At 32.4% G+C, this 23,987-nt stretch overlaps 1 protein-coding gene and 1 non-coding gene across 9 annotated transcripts in view; one reads left to right on the forward strand and one right to left on the reverse strand.

Annotated features, from left to right (window-relative positions):
* The window catches only part of Nachra3 (nicotinic acetylcholine receptor alpha3 subunit), an 86,057-nt gene that overhangs the window by 27,169 nt on the left and 34,901 nt on the right, over window positions 1-23,987 (forward strand). The window contains exon 2 of one of the 8 annotated variants that reach the window (XM_070304479.1): window positions 19,662-19,884. The exons of 6 other annotated variants lie outside the window; for them this stretch is intronic. The gene's annotated coding sequence lies outside the window, so the exon portion shown is untranslated. Of the gene's footprint in view, window positions 1-477; window positions 521-19,661; window positions 19,885-23,987 lie in introns of those variants that run through there. One more of the 8 variants, XM_070304481.1, reaches the window with a different exon arrangement.
* Trnan-guu (transfer RNA asparagine (anticodon GUU)) lies at window positions 14,186-14,259 on the reverse strand. The gene has a single exon. It is a non-coding gene; the product is annotated as a tRNA-Asn (tRNA).

Raw genomic sequence — 23,987 nt, forward strand, 5'->3', positions numbered from 1 at the left:
CTAAGAGATTAATAAAACTCTAAATGTCGTGGTTTTTAAAAAAGTACATAGATACAATTTGTACATAATTGTTATGATAGTTAAAGTGTTTTTTTTTTTTAAACGTTACAGATTATAGATATACTACTATTGTATAAATGCTCGTTTAAGTTTACGTACGGCATATTTTGCAAAACTTCTACAAATTTAAAACAAATTAAATATATGAATTAAATAATTAATATATCTGAATTGTCTGATAAAACATTAAATTGAATATTTCATTATATATTTTTCCGTTTCTATTTTTTCTCTCGTATGAGATATTATAATGAGATAATTTAAATGGAGAGAGAAAGAAAGAGAGATGAAAAGTAGAATAATTCAATAATTATAATAACAATAATATATATAATTATAACAACAATAATTATGATAATTATAATATATATATAATAAATAATAAAATAATAACATGGTCCGTCTTTTTACAATAGTCTAATAGAGACTCATCCAGACGCTCCCAAGGCAACTGTTTACGGTAAGTTTGCAGCGGTTAATTTTTTTTTTTTTTGTGCTGTTTGACTCATCAACCTGATTACCTAATAACAATAAAAGTGGCAAGCTTTTACGCTTCGCGTTTGCGCAAGCAAGAAAATCCGCTTTTAGGGGCGAATCTTCTTAAAAAGATATACTTATAAATAAAAGGGTAAAATATTTCTTCAAAATTAATACTCTTTCATTAAACCCAAGTAATAATAATAATAATAATAAGAATACAAATGTAACAATCATATACAGTAACAAACAACAAAATTAGAAAGATTATTTTTATTCATCAGAATCAGATTTATGGTTATCGGGTTTAAATTTAAATATGGAGATCATATTAAATTTATGGTAGGCAGCGAAGACGTTAATTTGTACGAATTAAGAAAAACGAATTTTACAATATAAAGATTGGTAATTATGAGCGAACAACAATACATAGATGGCTCTAATAAGCCAAGTTGCAGCAATAACCGGTATCAACAGCACCAATTAATATGTCGTAACAATTCTCTACCTTTCATTTGGTACACAATACCGGCGACGCGACGCGAATCTGTTGTGTTTTGCGAGCACGGCCGTCTGGTTACTGTGTATGAGTGTGACGCGAGTATTAATTCCAGAGAGCCGTAATTAATTCGTCATTGATTGAAATGTGAAATTGCGATCCAATATCAGGAGCCTCTCGAAAACTCTCGAGCTGTTGTTTTACACGGATTTAATAGGCAATTGAGACAAGGTCTTTGGAATGATTCGTTTTTCAAATTAAGTTGTCGTTTTAAAAAGAATATGTGAATTGTCAAGATGTCGAGGCGTACTTTTTACTTCCCATACAGAACTGAAGCTTGCAACAACATTGCTGCAACATTGTAATATTGCATATTGCAGTTTAATGTTGCAGAAATATTGCAAAAACATTATTTTACAATATAACTTTAGCAATGTTACAGCAACATTCCGAAAATATTACAAAAAAAGTATTCAATAATCGCTAGTTCATTCGTTTACCGCTATGCGGCGCATGTTGTATTTTTGTTAATTTAAGTCGTATGATATGACCCTAATACAGGGGCTCAGACATTGGACTAAGAATTCTTTTAATAGTTTCCATTCTTATATAAAATCAAAAATTTGATAATAATTTTCTAATATGTAAGATACTTCAGATTTTAATAAATAAATTTTGAGATTATATAAAGACAAGAGAGATGTGAAAAAACTCGTTGTATGCGTAAATTCATCACAATCTTTTTGCATCCGGATATCTGAATATTTCGGATACAAAGAAATTGTGAATTTACACAATTGCAAATTGAGTTTTTTCTTATTTCTCTTAGATATTCTCTGTCACTGAAGGAAGTCGAATGTGTACTGAAAAATTTACATTTTATAATTTCGTTATTATTATAATACAGAAAAACTATATACACGCTAGATCCTGACTCTTATAGGCTTAATTTCTTATTATTTTTTTCATATGTTAAGGATATTATGTCGATAAATATACATAAAGCATTATTGCATATATATTATATTGCTATGTTGCTGCAATATTATATTGCAATATTTCTGTAAGCGGACATTTTACTGTTGCTGCAATATCATAACAACGTTGCAGCAACATTTCACAATGTTTCCGCAATGTTGCAATCTTGCAGAAAAATGTTGCAGCAATGTTATTGCAATCTTGCGATGCTGTATGGGTTGCGAATTTTGTAACAAATTCAAAGTATACTTTTCCACAAAAAAGGGATTTTTAACTCCGATAAGCGATTGAAAATGAGAAATTTTATAAATCCAAAAATCAAACTTTAGAGATATACGAACAGGTGGTAAAATCTTTTCATGTAATCTCAAGTGGAGATTTTACTTTAGCAGATTTAGGGATTAGTTGAAAAGATATCAAATGAGAGGAAAAAGTATCAAGGAGTAAAAACTTGAGAGAGGACTAAAAATAACGAGGAGATGAATTTCTCGATATTTTCTTTAACGAAAAATCAACTTAAAATTATATATATCAAAGAAAGCGTAAATATTGTAAGCGATCGTAATAGTTAATGATCGGTTTAAATCTGTACAATCTTTTCTCGTCATAATAGTCGATTGTGTGTGCGTTTCTTCGGCATTCTAAGGAGTGTTAAATCGGAAACTGCGAGAGCAGAATACGCAGCCGCTTGGAAAATCCTGCGTCTAATGACTCGTAAAATTGAATGTCGTACACGTCGGGCGGTAGAATAATAATTGATAATAACTACGGAATAACGAGGAGACCGCCTAGCCAACTGCCAATCATGGCTCGTTCTTTGTTGATAATTCTCGTAAATCTGACAAGATTAAAGTTGTCAATACTGAAATATTAGAGTCAATTCACCTAAGAATTTTAATAAAACTTTCTACTATTCGATTTTTTCTACTATTACGATTAAAAGTTGAGACAGAAGTTTTTTATTATGGAATAATTTTATAATAAAAAAATATTATCTACGCATATACATATATAAATAAATCTATTTTAAAGATTTTCTAAAATATTTTTGAGAAGAACACAGTAAAAAAAAATTGAAATTTCTATATTCGCATTCATACAGCATCATTAGTAATCATCGATTCTTAATTCAATTTTACTCTGTACGAGAACGATGTATGTATAAAATATTTTAACATATTTTATTATGACTTCCAAAATCTATATTGTATATACATATATTGGAAATAAGTTTAACGGGCGAGAGTTTTTACGAAGAGTTAGTCGAATAATGGAAGAATTAAAGAGGCCGTGAGGGATGAGATGTACACTGTTGCAAAAGCAATGACCGGGGCTGACCTGAATCTACGGGTGGCGTGATGAAAAGGGGACGACGAAAGACTTGCGATCTACGGCATGAGAGTGAAAATACATAAAATAGGCCGCAGCGACCACTCTCTATATGTATGCATATACGTATGTCTCGTATCTCTATGAAGATCATAGCACTCGGTATCCGATCACGCGTCACACATCAGAGAAACTGCAGTCTTTGTTACGATCTTCGTTATTCAATGTATATTTAAATGCATCGCGATAAAAGTATGAATTTACTTGTGAGTTTGTAGAAAAACGCTATTTCTCTTATAATTTAAAATAAGTTTGTCATTTCTCTCTTCATGGAGACTGGACCCGTATTTTTAAAAATTAGAAATTACAGAATGTAAATATATAAATATTTACATATTTTTTTCTGTAGAGATTGTACGTATTGTAAAGTTTTATAAAAAGCTTTGTGATATGCATTTTATAAATATAAATTTGGAACAATCCGGAAATAAGTTTTTTAATTTCGCTAGGGATAAACAGCTGGGGGAAATAATGTATCGAATAAAAGATAAACATACACAATATTATAAATCTCACATAAATCCTGGGAAAACAAAAAGTACAGTTTGTTTTTAATTTAAGCTCAGGCGGAGTCTCAGAGATAAAATGTAAAACGAGATAAATCGCGTTAAAGATTCATATCTCTGCGGCAGATGATTATTAATATTTAATGTCGTCCACCTGCGCCTCTACTTATCCTTCTATAGTCATCTCGGAGATATTATATAAGGGAGAGGAAGGAAATAAAATCGAAAAATAGGAAAAAGAAAGAGAAAGAAAATATCAATAATTTGTCGATGTAATCGAAATCGACGTCATCAAAGATAAAGGTTGAAGAATGCCACAAATATGTTGTAATGTGAGGGTGTATTCGAGCGTCAATTTACGTCACTGCTGATGTGGAAGCTTCAAAGATCTCAAAGACATCTCCTCCATTGCGGAGATTCCAGGGACCTGCGACAAATTAATTACGTTCGAAATCGTGTCGTAATCCCTGGACACGCGAGAGACTTCAGAAAGAACAGTGCTTGTATAAGGCTTCCGGTGTACCGCCCCTTCGAGAATTCTCATGAACGTGAGAGCTTTTCATGTCGGCTGATCTAACACTTGCCGTTATACGTGCTTCCGATTTTTAAACAAAACATCGGGTTTTGAATCAAAGCATAGAATGTATTACATCTCGGATTTTTTTTGATGAGATAGAAAGTAGAGATATAAGATTAAATCACAATTTATTAAAATATAAAATATAATAGTTAATAATAAAAAAATTTTTAAATTCTTTAGAAAATGTTTTATTCAACAGGCAATACACATACAGATTCCTTTCATAATACTGAAAGAAACAAGTACTAGCTTCAGGATTTATTAAGTTTTTAATCTTCTTTTAGTTTGACTAACAATAAGTAAGACTTTTTGGTTCAGGTATGGTTACAGAAAGAGTCTGACCTGGTTTCATCCATAATAGATGATGATTCAACAAGAAATTAATGAGCTAGTTTTCGATAATCTTTTTTTTTTTTATTGTTATTATTTTAATAATCTGATCACATTTGATATTTAAAATATTAAAGTTGTTTTAATTTTACGACTGTAATTTGAAATATAACGTGTTTTTTATTAAATGATTCAAATGTAGATAATATTTAAAATTAAAATTATTTTTTATTTCTTAAAGGTTCTTTTATATATTTGACATTTTATAATATTTGATTATTTAATTTTAGTTATTGATAACTAAAAGATAAATTAATAATTAAATTTCCAGCATTGCGGCGTTTACAATAATATGTATATGCAATATCGGTATAGAATTACTAGAGACATTCGATATTCTCATTCTCTCTCTGAAACACACATACAAACATCAATGTTATAAAATCATTCTAGCAATTATATATTTTCTCGATTGTTCTGGTTTTTCGTAACTTCGTATTGCTCGTGATGTTTCATCCAAATATTCTGCGCATCGTCGTAATGACGAGACTTGTACCGCTTCGTTAAGCGTGCGAATTAAAGCGACGATCCAATGGATGGTTGGCTGACTGTGTCCCTCCTATCTACGGAATCGAGCATTTTAGATCTACATTTCGTCGGAAATTTCCACCACCGCGTAATAGCTTTTGGCAGTTCGAACGCCTACATATACAGAGGTAATTTGTTTCGGGTGATGAGGATGAGGAAGAGATAGAGAGCGCGGAGAGGGAGAGCCATTCGTTCATTTAGCCATTCGTTCGTGGATGAATTTTATTGAAACTTTATGAACGATGGAAAGAAGAGCGTGTTCTAGATTCGACACGGTAGAAAGAAAATTGAAAACCGAAACAGAATCGTCACGAGAACGATAACTCGAACATGGTATGCCTTTCAAGCGAATCGATTATCTCTATACACGATGATAACTGTATTGACGATGATTAATCACTTGAGATAATTGAAGAAATTGTAATGAAAACGGTGCAATGCGCAGAGTATGCTAATTGATATTGAAACTTGTATACATATAGATGCATATTGTGCAAGAGATATTCTAATTTTATCTTCTTCTAGTTTTTTCTTTCTTCTCCTCACTTTTTTTATTCATGTATTCTTTGATAAATTGAAGATATAAATTTGAAAATTATTTTTGGAAATAATGATTTTTTATCGGATGCCTTTCTTATAGCCTTGATTATAAATTTCGAATTATCTTTGATATTTTTGTAATTAACCGTTTGAGTGCGGCGAAGCGCTATCGCGCTTCACTTGTCGTTTGCCAAAAATGCGGAGGAGCGCGATAGCGCTTCTCTTGTTTTGTACCGAGAATGCGGTAGGGCTGCTGTTGGTTAGTATAATTTTCGCATCTATTGAGATCAGTTGTATTCATATCAAGTGCAGTTGTTATTCATTTCACTCAATTGTGGTTTTAGCATATATATAAGAAAATTCTTCAGCACTCAAACGGTTAATCTTCAGAAAGAAAATAGATCTTTTTAATGACAGTGATTTAGATTTCTACTTAACATTAATTTTTTTTTTTCGAGATCAAATAGCTAAGTTGAATTTTTTAAAATTATTTTTCTCTTTCCCTTTCTCTTTTTTTATCAAATTTTAGAAAATATTTCAAAAGGTCTTTCGATCGCGCAATTTATTTTCTTCAATAGCCGTAATGCCTTCGTTTGTCTATTTATCTATTACGTGCAGAAAAAGAAAGAAAAGGAGCAAGAAAATAAAAAGAAAGGTAAGGAGAGCGAATGATAAAGAGGCCATATTTTTCGGCTCGTTGTGTCATTCGTCATGACCGAAAGGACGATTGATATGCTGAACGAGTTGTCCCCGACGTGATGGATAACGCTTAGATTCCACGAATCGCAGATGTTATTCACATTATTATCCGAAATTCCTCTTTTTTACTATCGATCTCTTTTCTATTCTCATTATTTATCCTACTATTGCGTTGAATGACGAGAGAACGTCTAAATAACTGAAGAAAGATAACCGGGAAAACTATCGAAGAACGGAACTAAAAAATTTATATTTCCTGGTTTTCCTTGTCCCCGCAAATGCCGCTTCTAGAAAATTATCTTATTCAAGGAAGTAAATTTGAATAATTCATTTGAATCTAGTAATTTTCGCACGTCTGCGAAAGCACGTCTATTTACATCTTGTTATTCGCAGAAATAAAGAGCAATGTATTGTCGGGCCGCAATATTAAATTACATCTTTTATACTGTGTTGTAAAAGACATTTGGGGATGAAACGAGGGTATATTGTCTGTTTCGGGGAGTCGACGGAAAGTGATTTAAATCTCTACTTAAATATTAAAGTCTTCTTTTTTAAAGTTTATATTTAATGCGATTTGCGTGTTTATGTCGTTGTCCGGTCGTATACTTCAATTTGAAAAGAAATGTTAGACTTACTTCATTTTTCTTGAACTATAACGATACACAAACTTTATAGAATTGATCATAGTTCGGAAGATTTCTGCGATTCTTGAAGAGAATCGCGACCGAGGTCGAGAGAAGAAAGAGATAACTCATGCCGTGAGTTTTCATGACGCGGATAGCAAAGTTTCCCTTCCATTTCGCTGCTCCGGCTCCATCCTTTGCGCTCTTCTTGCCACTCGCGAATCTCACCGGCTTGTTCTTGGCCCTACGTTAGGCTTTATGAAAATCCCGTTGAAGTTTAGTCAAACGAATAGCGCTGCGAAAGTTGCGCGAAAATGCAGCGGCTGGCAACATCGTACACTTTGTCTACTCGATGGCCGGCTTGTTCTCCATGGAGAAAAAAATATTCTACCTTATTAATTCCAATGAGAGATTCTTCGATTAATTTGGAATTCTTCATTAAGGAAACGTGCATTTGAAGATTGCCAACTGTTTTAATCTTTTAATATGCATCCCTTAATTAATTTTGATATTAATTTTTTTTTGTTTAATATACATTATATTTTGTTAATGTTATAATTTAATCGAGATTCAAATTTAATCGAGATGCAAGGAAACAAGGCCATTTGAAATTAAATGAGTAAGATCTAATTGCATTTCACAAATATTTTAGAAAATTTTGATGATCTTGTGATCTGATCTCAATATAAAAACTTTCAAGAAACTTTTGCACGTCTTGAGAGTAATTAATCTCCGTATCGGGAACATTTCTTCATCATAATGAGGTTTCGGGGAGTTTTTGAACGAATCAGAAGTACCACCAAAGTTTCGGTATTCAGTAAAACTTGATCACAATTGATAAATGAAAGAAACTTTCTTTCTTTTAATTCCAAAAGAACAATTAGAAAAAAAAAACACCAATTACCTGCTCTTATTGTCGCGTTTCTCCACTTTGTTTTTTACATGAAATCATATCCCAATATCTTTGGCCGGATATAAATAAAAAATGGGAGAATTGTGTTGATAGTTTCAATGTTTATGAAAGAACTTGTTTTAATCGTAAATAAAAAATTGTAAATTTTTAAGCAACGTATACAATAAGACGTAATGACGATGACAATACCTTGTAAAGCAAGCTTAAAATTAATATCTACTTCATCGAGTAATACGAGAGATGCCGGTAAAAATTTATACTGGTACATGAAATATTTAACAACGGTTAGAAGAGTCGAGATCTGTAAGTGAGATTTGTTTACGAGTTCACTTGTAAGGGGATATTTCAGACGAAGACCGAATTCTCTCCACTATAATACATGATACCACTAGGCAGACCCACCTTCTCGATAACTCATCTTGGCGAAATTTCTGTACGCTCCATCGCGACGAGCGCACAGATTGCACAGAGCTAGATTATCAGAGCGAGCCGATGATAACCGACGACGATAACAAGCGGCCCGACCCTCTAATGATCCATGTATCACTGCAACTATCTGGCATAGCGGCCGAAAGTTGATCTTGTTATCATGCTATGGGGCTAAACTTGTTCGCCTTGATGACTGCCATCTAGTCGGCTGTATAGAACAAGATAAAATGACTTCGGTCGTAATCTCTAACGGGGCGTGACTCTTTCAGACCGGGACTATAGACCCCGGCTTTGCGGTACTCGTACTGGAGATTTTATAGTCCCCTCGAGACCGACTTACCTCGAGAAAAATTGAACATACTTTTGCCGTAACGAATTAATGGCGACAATAGAATTGATTTAATTATCAGATTTCTTTTTGTAGAGCGTATATTAATCGAAAAATTCTATGAGAAAAGGAAAATTGTGGAAAATGTAAATGCGTTAAATTAATAATATCAGTTTACAAAAATGACACAAGTATTAATATTTTTAAAAATGACAGCAATAAAGGAGCTTAAAGTACTAACGACACTGATAGAATTATATATATGGTATATAAGTGGATATTATTGGCAATAACTTGCCTCTTTTTGCCAGTTTCCCTACTTATTATTAGTATCATTAATATTTTTACAGAAAATTATTTAATATGAAATTTCGATGGAATTATTAATATTAATCACAATTTTTATTTTTATTTTCTGCTTCCATAACTTCAACCTATATTTTCAAGTTATACCTCCATATATGTTCTGCAGAAAGTGACTAATTCAAAGAATATAAAATTTCAGGCCTGCAAAATTTCTTTTTCTTTAAATATTGCCGTTATACTTATACGTTTTCATAATTTACTATAAGTCGCGAATGGATTATTAAACGGGTCGAGGCGCCTATTTATTTATTCTATATTTACGATATTACCTTACACGAGTCGGAGATGGAAGGTAGTCATTACGTTTCGTCATGTTCCATTTAACACTATGACTTACTGAACGATGCTGGGAAAAGTGACTATTGGTCGTCTTGCGAAAGGCAAGAGGACGTACGTGATAACCCATAGAAGAAGCCGTTCCATTGACCCGTGGGAAAAATCCATCGGAATGGAAGGACACAGGGGGTCGGCGGGGTCTAAAACTCAATTTGTCAGCACGTCGTAGCTTTCGTTCGTAGCATCTCTCTTTCAAGAATACCGCCCTAGCCTTTTAGAATCTCACGTAACGTTTACTCCCGTAATGTAGCAATCTTCCCCTTTCTCTCTTCCAAATCATGTTATACTCTGCTTCTCTAGGTATTGAAAAAAATAATTATAGCGAAAATTCGCGTCGATGAAAACGATTTTATAATAATATAAAATATAACGGTTTTAATAATATAAATAATATTACCGATGATCTTAGAAAAGTTTCCCGTATCAAAAGATCCTAGAGCAGCCGGCAAGACTTGAAAATATACATATATCACTCATCTTATCTTTTTTATCTTTAATTAAATACACATCCTATTTATTTGTTAACCCAGAATTAATTTCGTATGTTTGAATATGTAAGCACGGATTTAGGCGAATTTATTTATTAAATTGAATATTTTTGAATGCTGCGTAAATCATTGTAATGTAGAGAATACAGTTTATTAACCTATACAAATAGATTTTTTTTTTACCTTCAATAAAATTGAAGTATACGACAGAGTCTTGAGAAAATTTGTTTTCTCTTAAGAACTCAATCGTTGTCGATCGTTTACTCAATCTTTAATCGAATCCGTGCAATCGCTTGACATAACATAACGACGATGAACGAGGGGAAACGCGAGATCGATAAAACCAGGGCGTGCTAACTCGCGAAGTGAAGATCCATCGTTCATGACGAAGGAATTGGGTTACTCAAGAAGTTGATGTTAAAAAATTTCTAGAGGAAGAAAGAACAGTATCTCGATAGAGACGCCGTACATACGTACATACGTGAGCGCCAGGAAAAAGACGAAGATAGAAAGTCATTACCGTGACAAAGAAGATCGGAGTAATCGAGCCCTGTTCGAGAAGCCTATCAGTAAGCTTCAGCCGCGGCTAAAGAAGCTGTGACGATTTAAGTATGGTACCCGAGAATAGGGAAGGGATTCGATTCGGCAAAAGGGTAGAAAAGTGGCTGAAAGCCCGACTATTCGGCAGAGAGAAAGAGAAAATTGGCAGTCTTTGTGCGGTAATACGTAAACCAAACGGTTTAATTTTGAAATCGAACACTTTCCAAGAGCTCGCTCACCGCTCTCTCTCTTCTCTCTTGTGTATTTTTTTTTTTCTCGAATTCGAATACGCGAGACAGATGAAACGCAAAACGGTGTTAGCATGTATCGTGAACAAAGGAAAGATCGCTGAGAGTTAACTAAACTTTCTCTCGAGCGACGCTTAGAGGTGAGATTCTCACGGAAAGCGGAGAATTATGGTCCCGAGGGGACAGGAGAAACGGGTATAGAATTACAACCTCTCTGTATTTTTTCTTTTTTTAATACTTTCGTTGTCCTACTTCGCCATTTTTCGACTACGCACACAAGAAAAATTTCCAGTTTTGATACGACCTCTTATTTTTTTATCTTGTTTTTCTTTTCACATTAATCTTCGTTTCATTACGAGGGTTGCACGCGCTCTTCACGATCGTTCTTATTAATTAATTTTTTAATTAAGACTTATATTAATTTTTTGTGTTTTTAATAAAAATCACAGTTTATAAAAGTATTAGTTAAATAATTCTTCTTCTCATTGATAGTCGCTGATATTTGTTTCTGATCGTTCGTATTCGTTCGCTTGATGTAAACTCGATTTCATAAATAATTAGTTTCCTTTCGTTCGTTTCCTTTATCTCTCTTCACCGGCTCGTTATTCTCTTTGCCACCCCAGTCTTTTGACTTGCGCCAGATCAAACGCGTGGAATCCCAAAATGAAGTTTATCGAACGATCAGAAGTTCACATTGATAGGCAGTCGATTCGATTGTAAAATGCTAGGCTTTTCGTTTTTGCTGCAACTTGACAGGGACACGATAAAAGGGATTTTTCTCGTCCAAAAGATATATTCACAAAAGGAAAATAATTCCGCTTGCAAAAATAAAAATTGAGAAAAGAGGCGAAATTAATGGATAAAAAATTTACATTATAAATATAAATTATTATTTATCTCGTATTTATTGTTATGAGAATAATAATAATCATTATTTAACTTCAGCTTAACGTCAAGAAGTGGACTTGGTTTACACAATACTTATAACTCACATACCTTTCTCATTCTCTCATACATACCCTTATAACTACCTTATATTCCTATTTTTTCTTATAACCTTCTCCTTCTTCTTCCAAATTTTCCTTAATAACCTTCCTTTCGCATCATCTAACATCTAACACATCGTTCCACAATTTTTCCTCTACTTTATTCTCATCCTTACCTATTTCTATAAACCAACTTTTAGTTACATCACAATCTTTAAAGTAATGACTTATACAATCTTCGCCTATACCGCAAAATACACAGTCATACGCTTCCACCCCTAACCAATATTTATTTCTATCCTCCATGTTTCCGCACCTTAACCTTAATAAAGCCAAATTTATTGTTATGATATTTAGTTCCATTTTTTTTTTCGAATTTTCAATCGGATTATAAAATTGCATAGAAAAATAAAAATAATCCGATACTAAAATACAGATGTTGTGTTTACAAGAATGTCACGTAAACAGTGACCGCTCGAAATTCCAATATTTGGATATGTAACTCTCGGTGAATATAGAATTTGATTGCACTTGATATATCATGTTATCAGCGTTGCACGTGCAACGATCCGGCGACCGTTATCTGTACGATGGAAATCTCTTTTCACGGATATTAAGGAATCTTTTTGCCCGAGCTCTGCGAACTTTTGTTTGTCAACGATGAACACGTGAACTTTCGCCGCATTGTATCTAGTTTCTATCCCATTTTCCGCTTCGTGATAACCGTCGAACATGTCGCGTGTTCCGGACACGTGACGCACGCGATGCCGGCCTCTAATGAGTTTTGGTTAAACCGACTGCCATGCAACTGCGTGAATTGCGTTGGTTTACGGCAACGTGATTTTACTATCGAACGAAGTGTTCTGTCGATACGAGAAAAAGATATCTTATAAAATGATCAAAGTTGTGACAAATATAATATGACTATCATTTGACAAATTATAAAAATTCTTAATACATTGACTGTCGTAGTTTTGATTAATTATTTAAAGATTTAATTAAAAATTGTGCGTACGTTTAATGATATTGTAATACAATTTTTGAGACATGCAGATATCTTTATTTAGTTTAATTATTAATTTTCTATTTATTTTATCCTATTTATTGGTATATTAAAACATTATTATATATTAGAGCCAATTATTAATAATATAAAAATTGTCACATTTAATGAGTTAAACATTTTTATGTAATTTGTTTGCTATATTTAATTTTCTCGAGTCAGTTTTTTTTTTTTTTAATATTCAGTTTTACAAACTACTTCCTTGAATATACATTTCGAATATGACTGTGAAGAGTAAATGAAAAGATTAATTACTATAAGATAAAATAACAAATTGGTTTGTACTTTCTTTCATCGTAAAACCAGAGGATAGTCAACTTTATTCGCGCAAGTAATTTAATTGAAAAAAAGATTGGGTCATCAAGGCAGCATCAGAATTCCCGACAACCGCAGTTGCGATTCCACGGTGACAGGGTGGAGTTTAATCATGGATCATCTCCAGCTGTTCATCACTTGCTGATTTGATCAGTAATATCCTTACTGATGACCGATTTTCAAGTCTCTTTACTCGTCTTATATAGCATTGCTGAGTGATTCTTTCTTACGAGTTTAACTCAACCTCTTTGCGACATCTAGCGATAAATGGCTGAAATATTGTTATAGCACAATCTATATCGCATTCCTTATAAACATGCTTGTTGAGAGAAATGTGTATGTGTGTGTGCGCGCATGTGTGTGTGATGAGATCTATATTTTGTGTGCACGTGCTCCTACGATCAAGACACGACTAGATAGGTTTTGCAAGGTGTTCGATCCGCTGGCGTAAATATTTCATGAGCTCTTCCGATATGCTGATTATGCTGAATCATTGTATTTTTAGTGAAATATTTTGACAAAAAACTAACGACGAAAGGACGATATCTCTATCGTACATACATATATCGATCTCTTCCAACTATAAATGTTTTACAAACAGTAATAGTATAACATTTTGCAACTCTTTCTAGGCTTGTCAAAAATAAATTTTTGTTAAAAATATATACCTTTTTTATAAATAAGAATATTAAAATATTTTTTTTTTTCTTATGAGCCTCCGTGTCGTCATCGATTAGTATTGATAGTCTAAGCTAGATTAGGCTATTATCAAAAAAAAATCAACGGTTTGAACCTCTATCCGCGGGCATAGTATTGTCTTGTGTATGCACTTGCAGTTTTATAGATTTTCTTGAAGAATAGCATTGTTATTGTATAGTTCATAACTGCTGTCGTACAAAAGAATCGCCCCCGGGTGGGCTCGAACCACCAACCTTTCGGTTAACAGCCGAACGCGCTAGCCGATTGCGCCACGGAGGCAGATGGCACTTCATCTCATATGTATCTCTAATGAGCAGTACGATCGGATATATATTGAGTAGATATAATGGAAAAATATTTATTACAATAATATATATTATAATATATAATATATATACATATATATATATATAACATATATATATATAAAATATAGATTATATTTAATAATACTTTATATATTATATTTAATAATATATTTGATATTATATTCAATAATATATAATATATATATATTATATTCAAAAATAAATTTTTCCAATAAACATAAATTAGAAGCATGAAATAATTTTTTTCCTTGGCTGTATATATTGTATTAGAAGTTTTATTAATCTCTCGAATTCTTGGAAAAAAAACCAAAATATTTATCCATAATTGTTCGTTTACTATTGTTTATAGTTGGATCATGAATTATGTCTATAAATGTCCTAAGCAAAAAAAAAAAAAATAAAATAATAATAATGAGTGGGAATTAAATAAGCGCTTTTGTTTTAGATTGCATAATGGATATATCGCTCATCAATTTAATTATTCGTAAGAACAAATCATATGTCTTAAAAAGTACTATTTGCTATTGATCGTATGTCGGTCCGCGATAAGAGATAAAAAAGCAAATTTGTTTCTTTTTCTCTTTTTCATCGTCAGATGATATCCTTCTTTTTTTCTTTTTTTTTTTTCTTATAGTCTGTGACAATGGAAATATGCAAAATTGGTATGTAATCGTCGCGTATCTCGCGAAAATAAATCCAATAAACAAGCCGACCTGCGGCGAAGTGATGTTGAAAAGCGAGAAATTGGAAAATCACATATAACATTTATTTTGACCATTATCAAACAGCGTTTGTATCGAGCGCTGAAATCAGTGTACTATCAATGAATTTCAATTTCGATATTTTAAACAATATAAACACATGAAACAAATCTCTGTTTTTATTCGTGACAACGGAAACGCGATATAGTTTGCGTAAAATTCATTTTCTATACTTGTAGGATATCGAACAAATAACCATGTGCTTATATATACATATATATATATATATTTTTTTAAGGAAGAATTTTTTTTCGACTAGGAATATCACCATGTTTGTTAAATGCTTATCGCAGATTAAACATGTTGAAAAAATTATACCGTTTTTTTGTTCAATAAAAAAAAAAAGAGAGTAGTCTGTCATATATAAACTTTTCCTAATAAGGAAAAATTGTTGCTTTGCTTGTCAAGAGAAGATACTTGTACTAACAAGGAAAAATTGTTGCTCTAAGCTTGTCAAGACAAGGTACTTTATAAAATGAATACGTGTATTCGACCGATACTTCCACACTGTGAACTTTCATAGATCTAAATATTCACATCCGAGGAAAAATTGCGGTCGATATCGGCGGCCTCAATCTCGTCGTTTACGTCGAGATTCGCGGTGACATTAAAATGCAACGAATGCAAACATTCGCGGTAGAAGCTGTGTCGAGAGCGAGAGAACCGGATGAAATAATATTCATGAAAATATTTTTGTCCGCGTACTCTTGCGTGATTCAAATAATGAAAGTATTTAGGAATGCAGAGATACGAAACTGACATGAGGATTTGATTTTAATAAAAATAAAGACAGACTTCCATATCGAGAAGAGTTTTACATTCTAGTCATGTCGCTAATGTATTCGCTCCAATAGCACCCACATTATTTTTATGTGAATGTTTGTTATATATCTCCTCTACTAATTTTTTCTATATTATGATATGTGCCAAAAGTTTATTGATAAAAATTAAAAAAGTAGTTATATCTCTTCCAGAAACGTGCATATGAGAGAAAATGTAAGAATTATATCACACAATAATTGTATATATGCAATATATATACAGGATGTCTCATTTTAAAGGACCCACTCAAATATCTCAGAAACATTGCGTTAAATCGAAAAATGTTTCAAACAAAAGTTGTGTGACTTCAAGGGGGCCATAAGATGGTGACAATGATTTGACCTTTTGAAAATCATTTGAAGGTCATGTGAAGGTCAACTTTAAAATCTTAAATGGAAACCTCCATTTTTTATTTAGTATTCTTGTAGCTGACATCGAGAGCTTTCCAAAACACTATAATAAAGTATTTTTTTATTAAGTACTTTTTGAGTTATTTTATATTTTAATCTGACATATTTTGATATAAAAAATTAAATATCTCGTAAAATATTTAGTTTTTGATAATCTTACCGTAATACTTCTATGTACAGAATAATGAGATAAATCAATTAGTATAAAAAAAAATTGTTTTTAAGAAAATTATTTACAATGTATTTTTTAAAACAATTATTTGTTTTTTTTGGCACTAATTAATTTGTCTTATTGTTTTATATATATATATATATATATATGTGTGTGTGTGTGTGTGTGTGTGTGTGTGTGTAAGTAATTATAACGAAAAATATTTTACATACTTTTGAATATATATACACCATTTTTTCGATAATAAGTATCATTAACATGACCGTGCGTAATTTAAGTATAAGTACGTACAATAGAGGCTCTTGAGCTACCCGTCAATTTTCACCGTTGGCACTAGTTTACGAGCCGTTTACGATCATTTATCGGCGCCGACGTCGACATGGAACTTAAGGCACTTAGGGCAAATCATGATCTACGAGCGAGCCGTGAGGGGCACGGCTCCGTGGGAGCGGCTCAACTCACCTCAAGACACCTCAAGACCAGCCCCGTTCGAGAGATGCTGTCACTAATTAAGAAATACTTCCCTTCATGCTTACCTTAACAGCTCGGGTACGCGTAATTCCGACTCACACCCCTGCATTACACGCAAGGTCGACTAGTGATACCGTTTATCTACTTATAGTTACCTTCGAAGAGGATTAAACGCGAAGCAGTTTTCAACGTCTTGTAAGAGAGCGCTAGTCGTCTTATTAAAAAAAAAAAATATATATATATATATATATATATATATATATATATATAATTTTTCATAAGAAGTTTATAGTATTAATTAGCTAAGAACTAGAATTTTATAATGATAAAATTAATTTATTAATTTAATATTATTAATATTATTAATTTATTTTAATCTTTTTAATATATTAACAAAATATTTATACTTTTATATACGGATAATATTATTTTTGCATATTGATAATCTTGATTGAAACCATAATATAACGTTATTAAAAAGAATGGACTTGTATTATGTTGCATTTTACGGCTTCAACTGTATGTAATTCTGGTGGAACTAGTAATATCACAAATTTCCTACTATCATAATAATGTAAAAGTTATATGATTACGAATCAGTGGGCATTATGAAAATTTCATTGATGGGGCGAGTTATCTCGATTTCGTTTTGTTAATGCAGCATTTTTCGATTGAAACGCTCCGCACGACTTTTATAAATGCCATTCGAATCGTATTTGAATCTAGGTTGGACTCTGAATTAAAATCTAAAAGTTAAATGTAAGACGGCAGATCAAATTTACTGAGCGATAGTCTCTCTCTATATGCGTTTCAAATATATTTTCAAGAGAATACGAGTATATGAAAATTCGTATAAATTACCGTCGACGCACACAATTCAAATTACCTTGGAAATCATTATAAGATTCGTACAATCGTAATCCCTTTTCCTCGTAAAATTCCAGCCTTAATTAAATCGTCGAATTAAATAGGCTAATAAATTTCTCGCACGTGTATGAATAATAATTTAAAAAAATTAACAGTTTATATAAAATATAGATTATTAATTTTAATTATCTAATACAATTGTTATATTTCGGTATGTCCTATATTATTATTATTTTATATATTAGGTGTACAACTTTGCTTCCGCCGTTTTTTTTTTCCGAAATTCGAGGCTTTATTGTAAAAAACTGGTTATACATTTATGATTCAAAGCATTGTCCATCGTGCCAATTCTTTTTGACTTTGACTCGAGTCTTCATTAAGTAATGCCTCCAATTCTGCATCTTCGAAAACCTTCTCTCTTCCACCGCTATGCCGGTCTTCGACGTGAAGATCACCGTTCTTGAAGCGTTGAAACCACTCACGACACGTTCTTTCACTAATAGCGGCTTCACCATAAGTATTTGAGAGCATTCGATGAGCCTCAGCCGCAGATTTCTTCATATTGAAGCAGAAAATTAAAACCTCCCGCAAATGACGAGAATTTGGCTCGTAAACTGACATTTTCAATCGAGAATAACTTTATGATGCAGACACAAATCGACTAATGTTTCTATGGGGTTATGTTGACAGATGCCCAAGTTTATGGCATGACGTCTATGATCTATTTATTTCGACCACTACTTACCGCTAAAGCCATCTATAGGAAAACGGTGGAAGCAAAGTTGTACACCTAATATGTTATCATTTTTTATGATAAAATTATAAATAATTTATATAATTAATAAAGAGTTAAAAAAGAGAAAAATTATTTTAATATTGATATTTCACGCGATTGTTTCCACATCAAGTAGAAGCGATTATCTCACTTAACACGTGTTATCTTTGCTTACCGGAAGCGTTTGAAATCACACTGCGTCATCAAAATTGTGTCATCGTGTCGAAAGCCGTTGGTATACGGTGACGTTTAATTGGACGATATTTGCCGAACGCATGTAATCACCTGTTGCACGTAGGATGCGGCCCGTTAATGCTGACGCGCTAAAATAAATTTCCGTCAGATATTCCTAAGCGGATCGTGCGATATTTACAGGATGCTCAAGGGATGTTCCAATTAGAGCTTTCATTCTCCATTCATTGCGGATTTTACCAATAATGGAGTAACTATTTAAGAGTTGTGTGAAGTGGATTCGATAGTTTTCTAAATTTTCTAATATTTATCATTATTATATTTGATATTATAAATTTTCGTGATAAAAGATACTTTATTGATAAATTATCCGCGATAAGAAAGCATGATAAAGGATTTTTTTAGCGCATCGAAAAAACGATATGTTGAAATAAAATTTGCCTGTAAGGGAAATGTATGAAATCGGTCTATCTTTATATTTTTCAGCCCGCTAAACTCGAATATCAAGCTTAAAATTGTCCAAAGTCCAGGGAATCACCATTTATTTATTAGAAAATATTTACTGTAAAACGAGGCTTTCCTGTAGAAAAACTACATTTTCACAAATATCTCTGCATTTTGGGCAATTTTAAGCTTCATATTCAAATTCAGCAAGCCCAAAAATATAAAGATAGACCGATTTCATACATTTCCCTTAATTTGGTCCTATTTCAACACTGTTCTTTTTTGACAAAGTCAACAAATTAATATAACATTATATTAAATCCGAAATGTTACAGAATTTATAAATACAACAGAAAATTTTCAATATTTATCTTTTTAATTTGAAATGGTTAATCATTGAATCTTTTGCATCAATCCGTTTCTCTTATTGGGTCACAGATGGGATATGCGTGTGCATACGCGAGGGTCCTTCGAATTCTAGAACACACCGGAATGACAAAGGAAAGCCTTAGAATATGTCGGCGGTGTCGATGAGGATCGACATATTGGGATTTTCAATCGAACAGTTGGACGTTGTGGTATGCGATGCAGCTTGAAAGTAGAAGAATGAAGTGATCCCCATGGAATTGGTGGCCTCATGTTTCGTACACATGACTTATATGTAAAAACTAATAATCATCAAATGCATGTATTTAATACTTTTTTGCATTCTTTCTCAGATATAAATAAGTGATTCTCGTTCTTGCACATACATTAAGATATTATAATATATTTTAATTATATTAAAGTAAATAAGATAGGTAACTTATATAATATCCTTTTCCAGACAATAAATATAAATAATTGTCTATAATTATTTTGTATTTTAGAGGGAGATCCATTTGCTTAATTTAAAAATTGTCTACTTTTTACTAGTAAACATACTCAATTATTAATCAGTATAGAGAAAAAAAAAATTGTAAAAAAAGGAAGGTTTTTTTTTTTTTTTTTTTTAATAATGTATATATAATATAATTACGGATATAAATTATTTATATTATTTTATGCTATTATATTATATTATTTTATATTGTTTTTTTATATTTTAACAATCGTGAAAAAATACATTTCATGTAATATATTCTTCTTCATTCTTTGCAAAAATATCGATATCGCGTGTAGAGCAATCGTTAAAATAACTCCAACGAAAAAAAGAATTTCATTCTTTTCGAAGAAACGGGATCTAAGTTTCAAGAGATTCAAGACAGATACTTTTTTTTTATATTTTTACACAATATAACAAGAACTTTAATTTTTTAAATTATAGTATATTTTATTATATTCTAATTATAATAATTATTCTAATATATTATAATAAAATAATATTTCTATTATACAATATAAAAGATATAATACAACGAAAAATATATCCCACCAATCCACCGTATTTTAGCAGCAGCTTCTTTTATGGAGTTGAAATCGTTTTTTCTTTTTTTTCCCCTCCTTAGCATTGCTTTAACGCTTTTTTTTCACGTAAGATCGATATTTCAGCGAAAATAGGCTGGCATGTATTACGTATTTCTCCGGCAATCGTTGAAAATAATCCGATTGATCACGAGAGCGGCATTTAATTATTATCAAGGGGATTGTCGGGTTCTGTTTTGAGTTGTCGGATTATCGCGCGTACTGAAGTCGCCCGTGCAAATTAGTCCCGTGCCTTGATTTCGTGCAATCATTCATGGCCGAGAATCGAGCTGCACGAACTGCCGATTAGGACGCTTGTGTATGCGCAATTGCATCGGCCGCGAAACGAACGCCTGCACACGGAATGCAACGACCTATCGATCGAATGCAAGTCGCTTCGAGTCTCGCGGTTGGCCACGACCAGAGGTGAAGCGACCAATTTCGTGGCACGAATTCTCGATAGGAATTTTATAATGCATATATATGTTATTATTATCGCGATATATGATTGTTGGCCGATTCGATGGTTTAGCGATTAAAACTATACTTTTGACAAGAAAGCCCAAACACACAACAATTCACCTTTTATAAAGGATTAGAAATTAGATTTTGAGATGTTTTAAATCCATCATTGCAAAAATGTTGCACGATGCCTCTGAGGCGAAGAATCGAAACACATTGTAGGCATAATCTCGGTTGAGATCCGAGATCCTTTTTCTTATTCTTCTCTTTCCTTTCCGTTTTCATTCCGCGTACGTGCGGCTGTCGAGTATCACAAAGCTTCTAGTAAAAGTATATTATCGAACTTCTGTTTGCGTGAGAGAAACTACAACTCTAAATGACGTGCGACGTAAGCACCATCATGGTTTGAAAACTTCAAGTTATCAGCTTCCGGCATTTTATCGTTTTTGCTTGTATGGTTCTTTCATCTTGCGATTTGATTCATTCAATACCCTCGGCGTAACGTCCCTTTAAGAACAATTCAAAAAAGAATTTCTTTGATCTCCCTTTTTTCTCGAAAGGTTCTTTTAAGATGAAGAGAACTGCTTTCTTGACACTTCGCATCTTTCTATCAACAAAATATGCGTATGTGTCGTGTGTTAGCGATAATCTTTACATTTCTGTTCTTCCCTTAAATAATCCGCTAAAAAAGAAAAAAAAAACCAACAATGGATCGGAAATATATCAAGTTATTTTTATGTATTTTATTTTACACGCGCTTTACACGTGCACGATTATAATCGAAAGATGATGAGACTTAGATTTGATACGCTACATTCTCGCGAAATCAGATTTGCACTTTTTCCTTATTCAATCCTGCTAACTAATATAATACATACCCCATACAGCACTAAAGCTTGCAACAACATTGCTGCAATATTGCAATATTGCATATTGTAGTTTAATGTTGCAGAAATATTACAAAGACATTATTTTACAATATAACTTTAGTAATGTTACAGCAACATTCCAAAAATATTCCAAAAAAAGTATTCGATAATCGCTAGTTCATTCGTTTACCGCTATGCGGCGCATATTGCGCTATCTATTCCGTATTTAATTTTTAGTCACGATGATTATACAAAGCTTACAAAGAGCGACTAATAAGATTAAAGATATAATAACTATTTTTATTAGCTTAAATTGTATGATATAACCCCAACACAGGGGACTCAGACATTGGACTAAGAATTCTTTTAATAGTTTCCATTCGTATATAAAATCAAAAATTTGATAATAATTTTTTAACATGCAAGATACTTCAGATTTTAATAAATAAATTTTGAGATTATATGAAGACAAGAGAGATGTGAAAAAACTTGTATGCGTAAATCCACCACAATCTTTTTGCATATCTGAATATTTCGGATACAAAGAGATTGTGAATTTACAAAATTGCAAATTGAGTTTTTTTTATTTCTCTTAGATATTCTTTGTCACTGAAGGAAATCGAATGTGTACCGAAAAATTTGCAATTTATAATTTCGTTATTATTATAATACAGAAAATCTATATACACACTAAATTCTGATTCTTATATGCCTAATTTCTTATTATTTTTTTCATATGTTAAAGATGTTATGTCGATAAATATACATAAAGCATTATTGCATATATATTATATTGCTATGTTGCTGCAATATTATATTGCAATATTTCTGTAGGCGGACATTTTACTGTTGCTGCAATATCATAACAACGTTGCAGCAACATTTCGTAATGTTTCTGCAATGTTGCAATCTTGCAGAAAAATGTTGCTGCAATGTTGTTGCAATCTTGCAGAAAAATGTTGCTGCAATGTTGTTGCAATCTTGCAGTGCTGTATGGGACCCTTGCTAGATCAATGCATATCGCAACGCGCCGTCGAGAATCGCCAGATCGTCGCAAATGCAGAGCGAATCTTCCGACGTGGCAGCCGGCAGTTTCGAGTGCCATAGATTCCCCGGCATTGTTGCTCTGCGTCTGTCAAGATTGCACTCGCCGACAAATCTGAAGTTCGAGGAAAGCTATTTGGTCTATCTCTTTGCATCACGATTCACGGCCGCTATCTCTCGTACGCTTCAAAATTATTACACATTTATTTATTAATATCGAGATAGATATCTATTATTACACCGAGAAGAATTCATTAGTATTTCCTAAGCAAACAATTCGCAAAACTTTCATAAAGATTATTGAGAAAGAAATTTTGTTGCAATTAATTATACAAATGTAATTAGAAATTAGTGAAAGAACAGTTTGACGTGTCTCTTGTATTTTCACATATATCTAAAAATTTTTTTCAGGCATTTAAAAAAAGAATATTATTTTTAACGTTGATGAAGAAATGAGCTTAGAAATTCAGGAAATTTTAATCTATCAGGAATCTCATTTTATGATTATAAAATAAATAAAGAAAAGAATTTTTTAAAATTGAAATCTTTTTCATAGACTTTTATTTAATTTGACATTTTGATGAGTGAAATTTATATTATAAAACTGCACAATATATAAAATCGTTAATTGCATTATTACAGATCTAATTGCGTTCGGCAACTTTCTTTCTCTTAAAAGCAGACATTTCGAAATGTGACACTTGTCTTATTAAAATGAGATATACGATTTCCCATGTCACATTGTTAGAGAGAGATCCCGTTTGTAATTCGAGATGCCATCGGTCATCCTGCGCGGATACGCTCAATGATTATGAGAATGTCCCCTTTGCAATCATGGACACCAAGGGCACTTTTTTTCCGAGAAGACAGTACTCCCCGTAACCCAATTTAACGGAAGATACAAAAGAGCGGTTCGACGATATCGAGCCGTGAGATACGACCTACT

The sequence above is a fragment of the Polyergus mexicanus genome, unplaced genomic scaffold, assembly GCF_030449975.1.
Source record: "Polyergus mexicanus isolate NDT 795.1 unplaced genomic scaffold, iyPolMexi1.0 SCAF_11, whole genome shotgun sequence".
NCBI classification, from domain to species: domain Eukaryota; kingdom Metazoa; phylum Arthropoda; class Insecta; order Hymenoptera; family Formicidae; genus Polyergus; species Polyergus mexicanus.